This window comes from Notolepis coatsorum (assembly GCF_963971535.1).
Source record: "Notolepis coatsorum genome assembly, chromosome: 13".
Lineage (NCBI taxonomy): Eukaryota > Metazoa > Chordata > Actinopteri > Aulopiformes > Paralepididae > Notolepis > Notolepis coatsorum.
This window is the reverse complement of record NC_140177.1, coordinates 16,195,831-16,209,879: the sequence shown is the minus strand read 5'-3', so window position 1 is coordinate 16,209,879 and position 14,049 is coordinate 16,195,831. Positions and strand designations below refer to the sequence as shown.

General features: G+C 41.1%; 1 pseudogene across 1 annotated transcript in view; it reads left to right on the top strand.

Moving 5' to 3' along the window:
* The window catches only part of LOC311239266 (solute carrier organic anion transporter family member 2A1-like), a 42,289-nt pseudogene that overhangs the window by 10,158 nt on the left and 18,082 nt on the right, over positions 1 to 14,049 (top strand). Inside the window, exons 3-13 of the transcript in view lie at positions 18 to 181; positions 1,369 to 1,497; positions 3,273 to 3,366; positions 4,430 to 4,528; positions 5,756 to 5,898; positions 7,060 to 7,144; positions 7,494 to 7,658; positions 8,847 to 9,054; positions 11,287 to 11,434; positions 11,712 to 11,754; positions 13,260 to 13,410. The product of the transcript in view is annotated as a solute carrier organic anion transporter family member 2A1-like (transcript). The remainder of the gene's footprint in view (positions 1 to 17; positions 182 to 1,368; positions 1,498 to 3,272; positions 3,367 to 4,429; positions 4,529 to 5,755; positions 5,899 to 7,059; positions 7,145 to 7,493; positions 7,659 to 8,846; positions 9,055 to 11,286; positions 11,435 to 11,711; positions 11,755 to 13,259; positions 13,411 to 14,049) is intronic.

The window sequence follows — 14,049 nt, the reverse complement described above, 5'->3', positions numbered from 1 at the left end:
ACTTCTGGTCTCTACAGATGGGGAACATGGTGTTGGTGGTGTTTGTGAGTTACTTCGGAAAACCGGGTCCACAGGCCTCGTCTGATTGGCCTGGGTGGTCTGATGATGTCATGTGCCGCTGCGTCTCAGGCCCTACCTCACTTCCTGTCCAGACCCTACCAATACCGCTCGGTGTCGGCCGGTGAGGGTTCTGACCAGAACCACGTGCAGATGTCTTAATTTGGTTGATGCTTCTCACACTGTACAAATTCTTTCTCTCTCTCTCTCTCTCTCTCTCTCTCTCTCTCTCTCTCTCTCTTCTCTCTCTCTCTCTCTCTCTCTCTCTCTCTCTCTCTCTCTGTCTCTCTTGTGTGTGTGTCTCTCTGTCTCTGTGTCTCTCTCTCTGTGTGTGTCTCTCTCTCTCTCTCTCTCTCTCTCTCTCTCTCTCTCTCTCTCTCTCTCTCTCTCTGTGTCTCTCTGCCTCTCTCTCTATCTCCAGTGCTTTGTGCTGTGTCACTGTATACAGTGTAGCTAGTTCGTTTCTGTTGTTTTTCATTGGTGGTATGAACAGTAAATGCAGTGAGTGAGCTGGTCAGCTTTAGACAAGCAGGACACCAGGTCCAGTATTCATTTCATTTCAAACCTTTATTTAATCTCCAAAGGTAACTGAGATATTACCCTCATATACATTATGTTGAGTTTACATACAGAGATACTGTCCCTGTCGTCTGCTGTCAACACCAGCATTCCTCCCAGATGTCAGGCTCCTCATTCACTTCCATTCCTTTTGGGGGCCAATGTCATACTTCTGAAGTAAACAAACTACTACGACAGTGAGGTGAGGGAGGTAGAGCAGTCGTCTGGTAATCTGGATCTTGATTCCCGCTCCTCCCGGGCAGCGTGTCAAAGTGCAAGACACATCTTATGACCTCTTGAATTTCTCCTGATGAGCAGGTCGGCACCTGGCATGGTCGCCTCCGCCGTCTGTGAGTGAATGGGTAGAAATGTGAGGAACAAATGGTAAAGCACTTTGGATAAAAGCACTATATAAATGCACCATTAACCATTAATGCTTTGCAGATTTCAATAAAACAGACACTTCTGAGTCAAAGGTACGTGTTTGTTTTGGCATTTGATGTGTCCTCACACATGTATTACCTTTGAAAAAGTAGATCCAGTCAATTTGTTGTAGGTCTGAGTGTGTGTGTGTGTGTGTGTGTGTGTGTGTGTGTGTGTGTGTGTGTGTGTGTGTGTGTGTGTGTGTGTGTGTGTGTGTGTGTGTTGTGTGTGTGTGTGTGTGGTGGGTGCATGCGTGTGTGTGTGTGTGTGTGTGTGTGTGTGTGTGTGTGTGTGTGTGTGTGTGTGTGTGTGACCTCTACCCTCCAGCAGGGGGCGGTAGCTCCTGGGACGTGTGCATACCAGGGAGAACTCCTCCGCCCCCTGGTGTGTCATCAGGGGGGGGGCGCCCCCTCCTCCTCCGAGGCCCAGACCCAGTGGCTCATCCTGGCAGCCTCTCAGGTAAGGTTGGTAAGGTTGCACCGGAGAGCTGTATGGAGTGATGTCATAGGGATGTATCTGTGATGTCATAGGGATGTATAGAGTGATGTCACAGAGATAGAGTGTGTACTTCTGAAATATCCTGTTCCTCGTGGCCCGACGTTGTTTGAGTCAGACGATCTTCTTCTACAATGTGTGTAGAAGATATTGACTGTTCTCATGTGTATACCGCCACCTAGAGGCTCAGAGTTATTCTGTAAAGGTTACTGATCCCGATCACTAATAGCCCTTTCACACCGGCAGGGCTCCGTGCCGGTTCCTGAACCTAATCTTGAACCGGCTGGCACGTTCAGACCGAAAATAAGAGAACCGGCTTAGTAAGGCAGCCTCAGCCCGTGAGCGCACACACACGCACGCACACACACACACACACACACACACACACACACACACACACACACACACACACACACACACACACACACACACACACACACACACACACACACACACACACACACACACACACACACGCACACACACGCACACACACACACACACACACACACACACACACACTGTATACATGCTAAATGAATCGTTCCAGCAAAGGCTTCTATGTTTCTAATTACTTGTTTTATTAGGTATTACAGTAGTAAGTCCTACTGTAGAACATGACATATTAGCATGACATCTCATTTAGTAATGTCAATACTGAACGACTACGCGATTGGCTCTTGACAAGTTTTATTTTATTTTATTCATTTATGCATTTATTTATTTCTGGAGCATTTATTTATCCACTCCGGTTGGATGGTGTATTGTATTTGTGCTATATAATGACAATACAATTTAATCTAATCTCATTTTGAGATCAGTCGCAAATCGCTTCCACACTACCTGTTGAATGTATCAGCATGGTGCAACCTTTGAAGCTGTTTTGCACACGGCATATTTTGCCACTGTTGTGTTTACTTCCGCCTGAGTAACGCCCCCTGTTGATGATGGAGGACGGTGGAACGTTGGTTCTGCTTAAATAGGTGTAAACGCGGGCTGGTTCGCCAGAAAGCACCAAGGTTCAGAGGCTCCAGAATGGAGCCGGAGCCTGAACCGGAGCCCTGCCGGTGTGAAAGGGCTATATGTGGCAGTAATGCATAGAGTTTAGTTCTCATAATCAGTTTAGTTCTCATAATCAGATTAGTTCTCATAATTAGTTCAATTCTCATAATCAGTTCAGTTCTCATAATCAGTTTAGTTCTTATAATCAGTTCAGTTCTCATAATCGGTTTAGTTCTCATAATCGGTTTAGTTATCATAATCAGTTCAGTTCTCATAATCAGTTCAGTTCTCATAATCGGATTAGTTATCATAATCAGTTCAGTTCTCATAATCAGTTCAGTTCTCATAATTAGTTCAGTTCTTAATCAGGAAGGTCAGATAGCAGTAAAGAAGTGTTATTCACCTTATTCACTTTATTCCATATTGGTTGACTTTGATGCCATGATGGATGGTATGGGAGTGTCCATCCACTTCAATCTCCAAACGTCACTGTAAAAATGCCACTTAAAGAACATAATAACCCCAACAGGAGGCAGAACCTATCAAAACCCTATCAGAAGCCTATCAGAACCCTATCAGAATCACAAACTCTTGCCCGACTCAGATGTTTTTTCACCGCGCTATAGTTTTCAGAGAATCGACCGTCTGCTCATCAAAATGCGGTCCCAGCTATCTGTGAACATTATAAAGATGACGGTGAAGTGAATATGGTGAACTGGAGTCTTCCCTGCTCTCAGGTTCTGTTTGGTATCGGCACCGTGCCAGTCCAGCCCTTTGGCATCTCCTACATAGACGACTTCGCCGAGCCAGGCAACTCAGCGCTTTACCTTGGTGAGCGAATACTACTTTAATTAACTGCTGCAGCTTATGCAAGCCTGTCTGTTGTGCTTAGTTTCATTCCACATTCTCTCTGTGTTCTTAGTTAACACGTTAGTGTCAATACGCATTGTCCTTAACTAGACACAGACATTTGTTGCAAATAAAACTCTTTTAGGGATTTATTTTTGTTACATTTTGGAAATGTCTGTAACTTACACTTCTTGAGCCTGATGGGTCCAGTACCGGACCCACAATGACATCACACCATAAATCCATCTCTACAGACTGTATGAATTAATATTGCGTTTTTTTTTCAAAGTGTATATTTTCAGCAATACATTTGTTTACCAATAGGTTAAAGTGTTATTAGTGCCAGCTCCAGCCAGCTCCTGTCAATTTACTTTTTTATTTATCTTATTTTTCGGGATTAACTCCCACAAACCTGAACGTTATTGAGATAAATTAGAACACAGTTTGTTTCTCTACCTGTTGCAATCTGATGAAAAATGGCGGAGAAATCTACATTATAAACAAGTAACTGTACTTACAGTAGATTTCATTCGCGGTTTTTGCTGCACGCCTGGTGATACTAAATCCAGATTGAACTCTGCCATTGGAAAGGGGAGATTTGGCCCGATCCATAGATATGCGACATGGCTATAATAAGGTGAATGTATCTACAAAACTTTCTGTTTAATCATCTTCCCTTTATTCATTTGCTTAGATTTTTTTTACAATTCTTTTTAAAATGTTCATGTCGAGTAAATTTTAGCATTCACCGTCAAAGATGAAAAAGAAAGGGAAAAAAAGAAAATGTATATTCTCCTATGGTTCATTACAATTTACTCAAGCCTAGTAACAGACAATATTTCTGACACTGGGAATACATTCCCTGAGATCCATAGATGTCCCTAGATACCAAGAACATGCAAATGGACCTTGTAGAAGAGGTTAGGGATTTATTTTAGTTACATTTTGGACATTTCTGTAACTTACATGGTGCTATTCGCCCACATATTGCAACATTCATATTTCACTTTCGTGTTTTAACTGTATTGTGTGCATCTTGTTGCAGCCATCATGTTCTCCATCTCTGTGTTCGGACCAGGGTTTGGCTACATTCTGGGTTCCATGATGCTCAGGATCTATGTGGATGTAGACAAATTAGGATCAGGTATGATCTATTTATCTCTATCTATCTATCTATCTATCTATCTATCTATCTATCTATCTATCTATCTATCTATCTATCTATCTATCTATCTATCTATCTATCTATCTATCTATCTATCTATCTATCTATCTATCTATCTATCTATCTATCTATCTATCTATCTATCTATCTATCTATCTATCTATCTATCTATCTATCTATCTATCTATCTATCTATCTATCTATCTATCTATCTATCTATCTATCTATCTATCTATCTATCTATCTATCTATCTATCTATCTATCTATCTATCTATCTATCTATCTATCTATCTATCTATCTATCTATCTATCTATCTATCTATCTATCTATCTATCTATCTATCTATCTATCTATCTATCTATCTATCTATCTATCTATCTATCTATCTATCTATCTATCTATCTATCTATCTATCTATCTATCTATCTATCTATCTATCTATCTATCTATCTATCTATCTATCTATCTATCTATCTATCTATCTATCTATCTATCTATCTATCTATCTATCTATCTATCTATCTATCTATCTATCTATCTATCTATCTATCTATCTATCTATCTATCTATCTATCTATCTATCTATCTATCTATCTATCTATCTATCTATCTATCTATCTATCTATCTATCTATCTATCTATCTATCTATCTATCTATCTATCTATCTATCTATCTATCTATCTATCTATCTATCTATCTATCTATCTATCTATCTATCTATCTATCTATCTATCTATCTATCTATCTATCTATCTATCTATCTATCTATCTATCTATCTATCTATCTATCTATCTATCTATCTATCTATCTATCTATCTATCTATCTATCTATCTATCTATCTATCTATCTATCTATCTATCTATCTATCTATCTATCTATCTATCTATATTATTATGTACAGTGATATAGTTATAAATACACTACAGTAGTAAGCCATACTGGCAGTAGATAGGTATGTCCAACATCTTTCAGAAAGTAGGGGTATTCATTAAAAATATCTGTATGAAAATGGCTACAATCATTTAAGAATATTCTAAAATGTTTGCACTTGTGGAATGTCATTCCGTACAAATTATTCAAGAAAACAAAACAAAAACAGGCTGGGATTTTTATTTGGCAGCAGCAATAATGCAATTGGTGAGAGGCAGTGTGTACAGAGTGGAGACTAAAATCGTACCGTCCATCTGTTCTTGGTCTCCAGGCAGTCCCAGGGACTTGCGCCCGTCAGACCCTCGCTGGGTGGGGGCCTGGTGGATGGGGATGCTGGTGTCCTCTGGATGTCTGGCTCTGGCCTCCATACCATACTTCTTCTTCCCCAGAGACAGAGTCCAGTCTGAAGACAAGGTCCAGTTTAAAACATAAGATCTAGATTGAAGTCAAAGTCTGGTTTAAAAATTAGGTCTAGATCGAGGACAACGTCCTGTTTAAAAACAAGATCTAGCCCAAAGACAAAATAATTATAAGAACAAGGTCTAGAGACAAGGACCAGTATAAGAACAAGGTATAGAGACAAGGAACAGTATAAAGACAAAAGACAAGGAACTGTATAAGAACAAGGTCAAGAGCTTCTAGACCAAAGACAAGGACCTTTATAAGAACAAGGTCAAGAGCTTCTAGACCAAAGACAAGGAACTGTATAAGAACAAGGTCAAGAGCTTCTAGACCAAAGACAAGGACCTTTATAAGAACAAGGTTATGATATTCTAGACCAAAGACAAGGACCTTTATAAGAACAAGGTTATGATATTCTAGACCAAAGACAAGGACCTTTATAAGAACAAGGTTATGATATTCTAGACCAAAGACAAGGACCTTTATAAGAACATGGTCAAGATATTCTAGACCAAAGACAAGGACCTTTATAAGAACAAGGTTAAGAGCTTCTAGACCAAAGACAAGGACCTTTATAAGAAGATGTTCTAGACCAAAGACAAGGACCTTTATAAGAACAAGGTCAAGATATTCTAGACCAAAGACAAGGACCTTTATAAGAACAAGGTTAAGATATTCTAGACCAAAGACAATGGCCTTTATAAGAACAAGGCCAAGATATTCTAGACCAAAGACAAGGGCCTTTATAAGAACATGGTCAAGATATTCTAGACCAAAGACAAGGGCCAGTTTAACAAGGACATACAGTGTCATAGATGTGAAGCTAACATTACACAAAGTGCAAGGGATGTGAGCTGCCACTAGGGACAGAGTGGCTAATTGTGACTGAGCTAAAAACATGTAGACATTGAATTTGTCTGGGTTCTGATTTTAGAACTAGTTCTAGTTTTGAAGTTCTTGTCTCCTAGCCTAGCGAACCAGAAAAGAAAAGCATATTTCACAACGCATGCAAGATTTTTTTTCTGGCTTGATAAAGCTAATAAATCCTCTCCAAATCAGGGCGGGAGCTTGGCGAATTTGCTATGACATCACAATGTAACGACATCACAGTTTGATGATGCTTGTGAGACAGTGGTTTATGTTTGCTTGTTTGTTTGTTTGTTTGTTTTCAAGGCACCCAATACTGCTGATGATGACTCAATTAAAGATGATCCAAAGAAATCTCGGACTGAGACGTCTCTGACTGAGTTTCTAAAGAGTAAGAATCTATCTATCTATCTATCTATCTATCTATCTATCTATCTATCTATCTATCTATCTATCTATCTATCTATCTATCTATCTATCTATCTATCTATCTATCTATCTATCTATCTATCTATCTATCTATCTATCTATCTATCTATCTATCTATCTATCTATCTATCTATCTATCTATCTATCTATCTATCTATCTATCTATCTATCTATCTATCTATCTATCTATCTATCTATCTATCTATCTATCTATCTATCTATCTATCTATCTATCTAGCTATCTATCTAGCTATCTATCTATCTATCTATCTATCTAGCTATCTATCTATTTAACTATATATCCATCCCAGAGTTCCCAGTCCTGTTACTGAGGATGTTACTGCGTCCGGTCTTCCTCCTGCTGGTCCTGTCTCAGTGTTGCTACTCTTCCTCCATCGCTGGCCTGGCCACCTTCCTCAGCAAGTATCTGGAGCACCAGTACGGAGCCACGCCTTCCTACAGCAACCTGCTAATGGGTCAGAACCTTTATATACATGATGTCATCAGTACAGAGCCACGCCCTCCTACAGCAGCCTGCTAATGGGTCAGAACCTTTATATACATGATGTCATCAGTACAGAGCCACGCCCTCCTACAGCGGCCTGCTAATGGGTCAGAACCTTTATATACATGATGTCATCAGTACGGAGCCATGCCCTCTTACAGCAGCCTGCTAATGGGTCAGATCCTTTATATACATGATGTCATCTAGGAGACGGTTATCTAGACGCATTTACCAATAAAAGTGTTAAAGTTAGAGGTTCTATGTAGGATTGCAAGTAACTGTCTAACTGTATATATAACTGTTTCCACTAGAGGGCGCTCTAGGCGGAGCCACTAATGCTGCCACCAGGTGGCGAGTATTTAAGGAAATGTCTCCTCCCCCTCTACCTCTTTCCCCACCTGCCTCTCACGGAGAGGAGAACTCATGTGCTGCTGCTTTACCATGTGAATAATAAACCACGCCAAAGGCTAAAGATAGAAACCATGCCTCTTGACCACATTATTGTCGCCCCATAGCCAGATTCTGTCAACAAAAAGTCACATATACACACCCGACACAGACACATCGTTGGTGTTCAGACAAAATTGTATTTCTCCAATGTTGCCTATTTAAAAATATATATTATTATTATTATAATATTACTGTAATTGACAGTTGTCGTTCTCTCCCCTGTAGGAACATGCTGCAGTGACTAGTATTTTCCAACAGTATTTTTCACATTTTCAAAACTTCTCAGGTCTCATTGAGTCATGGTGTCTAATCAGTCAACCCTGCTATCAGAAGGTTTCATTGAGTCATGGTGTCCTACTCAGTCAACCCGCTATCAGAAGGTCTTGTTGTGTCATGGTGTCCTACTAAATCAACCCTGTCAAATCTTGTAATTCAGGCACAAAACAATTATTTTCTTATCTTACAACAAGATTGTCCCATTTGTATGTGTATACGTGACAAGGTTTTCGTTTTGGGAAAACAGTTTGTGTAAGTATAGTGGTGATACGTGGCCCCCTAGTGGTTGGAAAATAGTTATTGCAGCTTTAATTAAACACACACGGGTGCATGGCGGCCATGTGGAAAATCAACCATGTGTTGATAGAAACACAGTTTGAGGTGGAGTCCTGTGTTGTGTTTTGCCAGAGTCTATGTCGTGTGTGTCTTCCAGGGTCCATCAACCTGCCCCTGGCGGCCATGGGGCTGCTCCTGGGAGGGGTGATGATGAAGCGCCTCCGGCCCTCTGTGAGGATCCTGCCCTGGCTGTGTGCCGTGCCTCTCACCCTGGCCGTGTCTCTCTGCCTGCCTCTCTTCTTCCTGGGCTGTTCCACTCAGAGGGTGGCGGGGGTCAACGCTGCTCTGCCGGGTTGGTCCAACAGGTGTGTCTACTATTCCCAAGGAAACTATAAAAAGAAGGAAGGGTCAACTACAGTAGCTAACGTTATATTGGTTGATATCATTACTCAGACAGCTTGCATACTTTGCATTTTAATACAGACTTCAATAGAACTGACACCAAAGTCTGGCACGAGCAGAGCATAGAACCGTCCTTCTTTTATAGTCTCCTTAACTATTCCCACACAGGACGTGCACAGGACTTTGGAAAAGGGCACTTTTTTTATGAGGCTCAAAAAGGCAGGTGCTCAAGCACCCCTTGGGCTCTATGTGTGCACGTGCCACAAGTTTGGCCTACATGTAGTGACCTCACAGCACCAACTACAGATGGGCTTTTGTGATTTTACTGGTACAGTAGCTACATTATTCAAGCCCTGGCTGACCACAGAGCTAACATTAGAGTTGTTGTCCTGGTAACTACCGTATTCAAGCTCTGGCTGACCACAGAGCTAACATTAGTGTTGTTGTCCTGGTAGCTACGTTATTCAAGCCCTGGCTGACCACAGAGATAACATTAGAGTTGTTGTCCTGGTAACTACCGTATTCAAGCTCTGGCTGACCACAGAGCTAACATTAGTGTTGTTGTCCTGGTAGCTACGTTATTCAAGCCCTGGCTGACCACAGAGATAACATTAGAGTTGTTGTCCTGGTAACTACCGTATTCAAGCTCTGGCTGACCACAGAGCTAACATTAGTGTTGTTGTCCTGGTAGCTACGTTATTCAAGCCCTGGCTGACCACAGAGATAACATTAGAGTTGTTGTCCTGGTAACTACCGTATTCAAGCTCTGGCTGACCACAGAGCTAACATTAGTGTTGTTGTCCTGGTAGCTACGTTATTCAAGCCCTGGCTGACCACAGAGATAACGTTAGTGTTGTTGTCCTGGTAACTACATTTTCAAGCCCTGGCTGACAGGAGCTAACGTTAGTGTTGTTGTCCTGGTAACTACGTTATTCAAGCCCTGGCTGACAGGAGCTAACGTTAGGGTTGTTGTCCTGGTAGCTACGTTATTCAAGCCCTGGCTGACAGGAGCTAACGTTAGCGTTGTTGTCCTGGTAGCTACGTTATTCAAGCCCTGGCTGACAGGAGCTAACGTTAGTGTTGTTGTCCTGGTAACTACGTTATTCAAGCCCTGGCTGACAGGAACTAACGTTAGCGTTGTTGTCCTGGTAGCTACGTTATTTAAGCCCTGGCTGACAGGAGCTAACATTAGCGTTGTTGTCCTGGTAGCTACGTTATTCAAGCCCTGGCTGACCACAGAGCTACCGTTAGCGCTGTTGTCCTGGTAACTACATTATTCCTAGGTCTACAATAAAAAATAGTACGTAGTCTTTCATAATATGAAAACATTCCCAGATTTTTGATGAATGATGATATTTCAGTAGGCTAATAATAGTCTTTCATTCCTCATTTTTGTATTTGTCCCTGTTTTACAAGGAATGTAGGAGGCCATGGAGCCTGTCAGTAGCACTGATGATGGAGCTAATGTTATGCTAGCGCCACTAATGTAAATCTGTTGGCCGAAATTGCTGAGACAAGGAAGTAGCTAGTTAGCTATTTTAACGAACATTCTGTCTAATCATTATTCACTGATTTCAAACCAGCTAACAGATTGAGGCTGACAAACTGTAGAGAGAGGGAAGCCAGCATTGAGAGCACCTTAGCCAATAACAGCGCGATATCTGAGGCCACGGCGGTACGACGTGATATGTGGTGGAGTTTAGAGCAAAACCTGATTGGAAAGCATTAGGATGCGATTTCAAATGGACCATTGTCCTCCATGTTGGAAGAGACAGCGGTTGCTATGTGCAAAACGGTTGCTACATGTTGATATATGAGCAATGCATCAACAAAAATGTCAATCAATCCAGTATATACAGCTGTGTGACGTGTCACGTGTCTGTAAGACTTCCCAGGGAGCCACGGTCCTTCAGTCTCAATAATTCATGTTCCCTACCCTCTTCCCTGACTGAGTCAGCCTCTTTATATAGCATACCACAGAACCTACACCATCTTTCACTACATCCAAGATGGCTTCCACAGAATGACTATGAATGACTGCATCTCTGTTGGGAGGTGTTTCTCTTGTTCACCCCGAAGTCTTTTCATGACAAAGTCACATAGTGCAGGTTTAAATTACTTGTATGTTCCCCAGCTCTATCCAGCATTCGACCCTCTCAGGAGCAATAAAGCTTTTGTACGTGTGATGTCCGCAGCTCTGTGTCTGAGTGTAACGCCAACTGCTCGTGCGAGAATGCAGTGTTTAACCCGGTGTGTGGAGAGGACGGCTCAGAGTTCACCTCTCCCTGCCAGGCCGGCTGCACCAACGCCACCGTCCACCCAGACAACCCTCACCTGGTCCAGGTAGAGGACCCTACCTCTCTTCTCTCTCTCTCTCTCTCTCTCTCTCTCTCTCTCTCTCTCTCTCTCTCTCTCTCTCTCTCTCTCTCTCTCTCTCTCTCTCTCTCTCTCTCTCTCTCTCATGCACATGCAGCATACACCGGCAAGCATGTCGAAGTGTCCTTGAGCAAGGCACTTGTGTGTGAATGTGTGAGTGAACAGGTGAATGTGAGGCATACGTTGTGACGCTCTTTGGATCACAGCTGTTATTCAGCATGTATGACCCGTGCTTCTCCTCCAGAACTACACCATGTGCAGCTGTGTGAGCGGTGCTGGAGGACGAGGTAACTCAACCAGCTACTGTCAACATCCTGTCTCTACTGTACTCACAGCCCACATTCTAAACTAGAATAATAATAAGAGGACAGATCACAGCTCACATTCTGAACTAGAATAATAATAAGAGGACAGATCACAGCCCTGGCATTCTGAACTAGAATAATAATAAGAGAATGGATCACGGCCCTGACATTCTAAACAATAATAATAATAATAATAATAATAATAATAATAATAATAATAATAATAATAATAATAATAATAATAATAATAATAATAATAATAATAATAATAATAATAATAATAATAATAATAATAATAATAATAATAATAATAATAATAATAATAATAATAATAATAATAATAATAATAATAATAATAATAATAATAATAATAATAATAATAATAATAATAATAATAATAATAAGAGGACAGATCACATCCCTGATATTCTAAATAATAAGAGGACGGATCACAGCCCTGACATTCTAAACTAGAATAATAATAGGATGGATCACAGCCCTGACATTCTAAACTAGAATAAGAATAATAAGAGGATAGATCAGAGTTTTAATTTAATTTTTAATTTAAAAACATTTTACATTTTGGATGGAAGAGCCACACATTGACGGGCAAAGAGCCACATGCGGCTCGCAAGCCATGGGTTGGCCACCCCTGCGCTAGACGCTCGCAAAGTGCTGTGACTTTCCACATATATATTCCATATAGTGGAATAACGTTCTAATTACATTTTCCTGAAGTCATTTTGAAATTTCAGAAACCGTGCCAGATAAAATGGGTACTTTTAGGAAAAGTCATTGAGTGACAGAGCTGGAGCTCGACCGAGTGACGAGGATACATTTATTGAAAATGCCTAGGGGTCATTTGACCCCTTGTCGGCTGTGCTAGTGTTAACTATAATAAGAATAATAAGAGGATAGATCAGAACCCTGACATTCTAAACTAGAATAATAATAAGAGGATGGATCACAGCCCCAACATTCTAAACTAGAATAATAATAAGAGGATGGATCACAGCCCTGACATTCTCAGGTTATTCAACACTGGGAGACAAGCGCTACTTCTTACAATGCGCTTTGTTTTCCATGGAAACGGGAAAGCCATGTTCTAATGTTTCTACGATGACACAACCCCCCTCTCTCCTTATATCTGTAATTCTAGCATTGGACGAGAATTGCGGCTGGAATTAACAGGAGTCATTGAATTTGACACAGAAAATCGTCAGCTAAAATAAATGACTAAATGTAAATGTAATCAGTTGACATTTGAAGGTCTCTTCAAGACTCTTTTTGTACTCCTAAACAGTACTGTATATTTGTAGATCTGGTATGTCATAAATGTATAGATGTAGCAGTACTGTCTATCTGTATGTCATGTATGTCATATATGTTATGATGAATTGAAAATGGGGGACCCTGATGTAATCCCCTTAACAGAATTGTACCCATTCTGCAATCTGTTAATAAAATGTTCAATCAATCTCCTACAGGGGGCGCTGGCGGGGCTGGCAGGGGCAGCGTCCACCCTGGCTCCTGTCCCAAGAGCTGCTCTCACCTCTTCCTGCCTGCTCTCATCATCATCGCTATTGGTGGCTTCATCGCCAGTCTGGCAAGCAACCCCATCTACATGATGGTGTTAAGGTACTGTCACATATATCTATTATTTTATTATCAGTATCAGCATCTGTGGTTATATTCACATAATATTAAAGGATATATATATTTATACATTAGCGGAGGTGATCAGGTTAATAATGACGATGAAGATGATGGTGATGATGATGATAAGATAAGATAAGATAAGATATTCCTTTATTGATCCCCTTGGGGAAATCCAGGCATAATAGCAGCATGGGGGAGGGGGGGGGGCGGTAGGTACAGGTAGTACAAACAAGCAGTAAAACAATATAACAAATCAATATAATTAACTAACTAACTAACTGAAGTATACAGTATTCACATAAGGTGCAGTATGCATAAGGTAGTATTATTGTCCTTTTTAGGTTCCTAGTAGTTGTAGTTGGATGTCTGGCAGCAGTCGCTGCCCACTGTTGTGGAGCCTGATGGCCGCTGGTATGAAGGACTGGCCGAGGCGGTTAGTTGAGTGTCGGGGGGTATGAGTCTGTGACTGAACGTGCTTCTCATCTTGACTAGCTCGTCTTAGCTCGTGGGAGGGATTCTCCCGGATAGCAGCCAGCTTCCTTCTCATCCCCCTCTCTGCCATCAGCTCGACTTCCACCACGGAGCTAGTAGCTATAGCCTTCCTCACCAGCTTGTTCA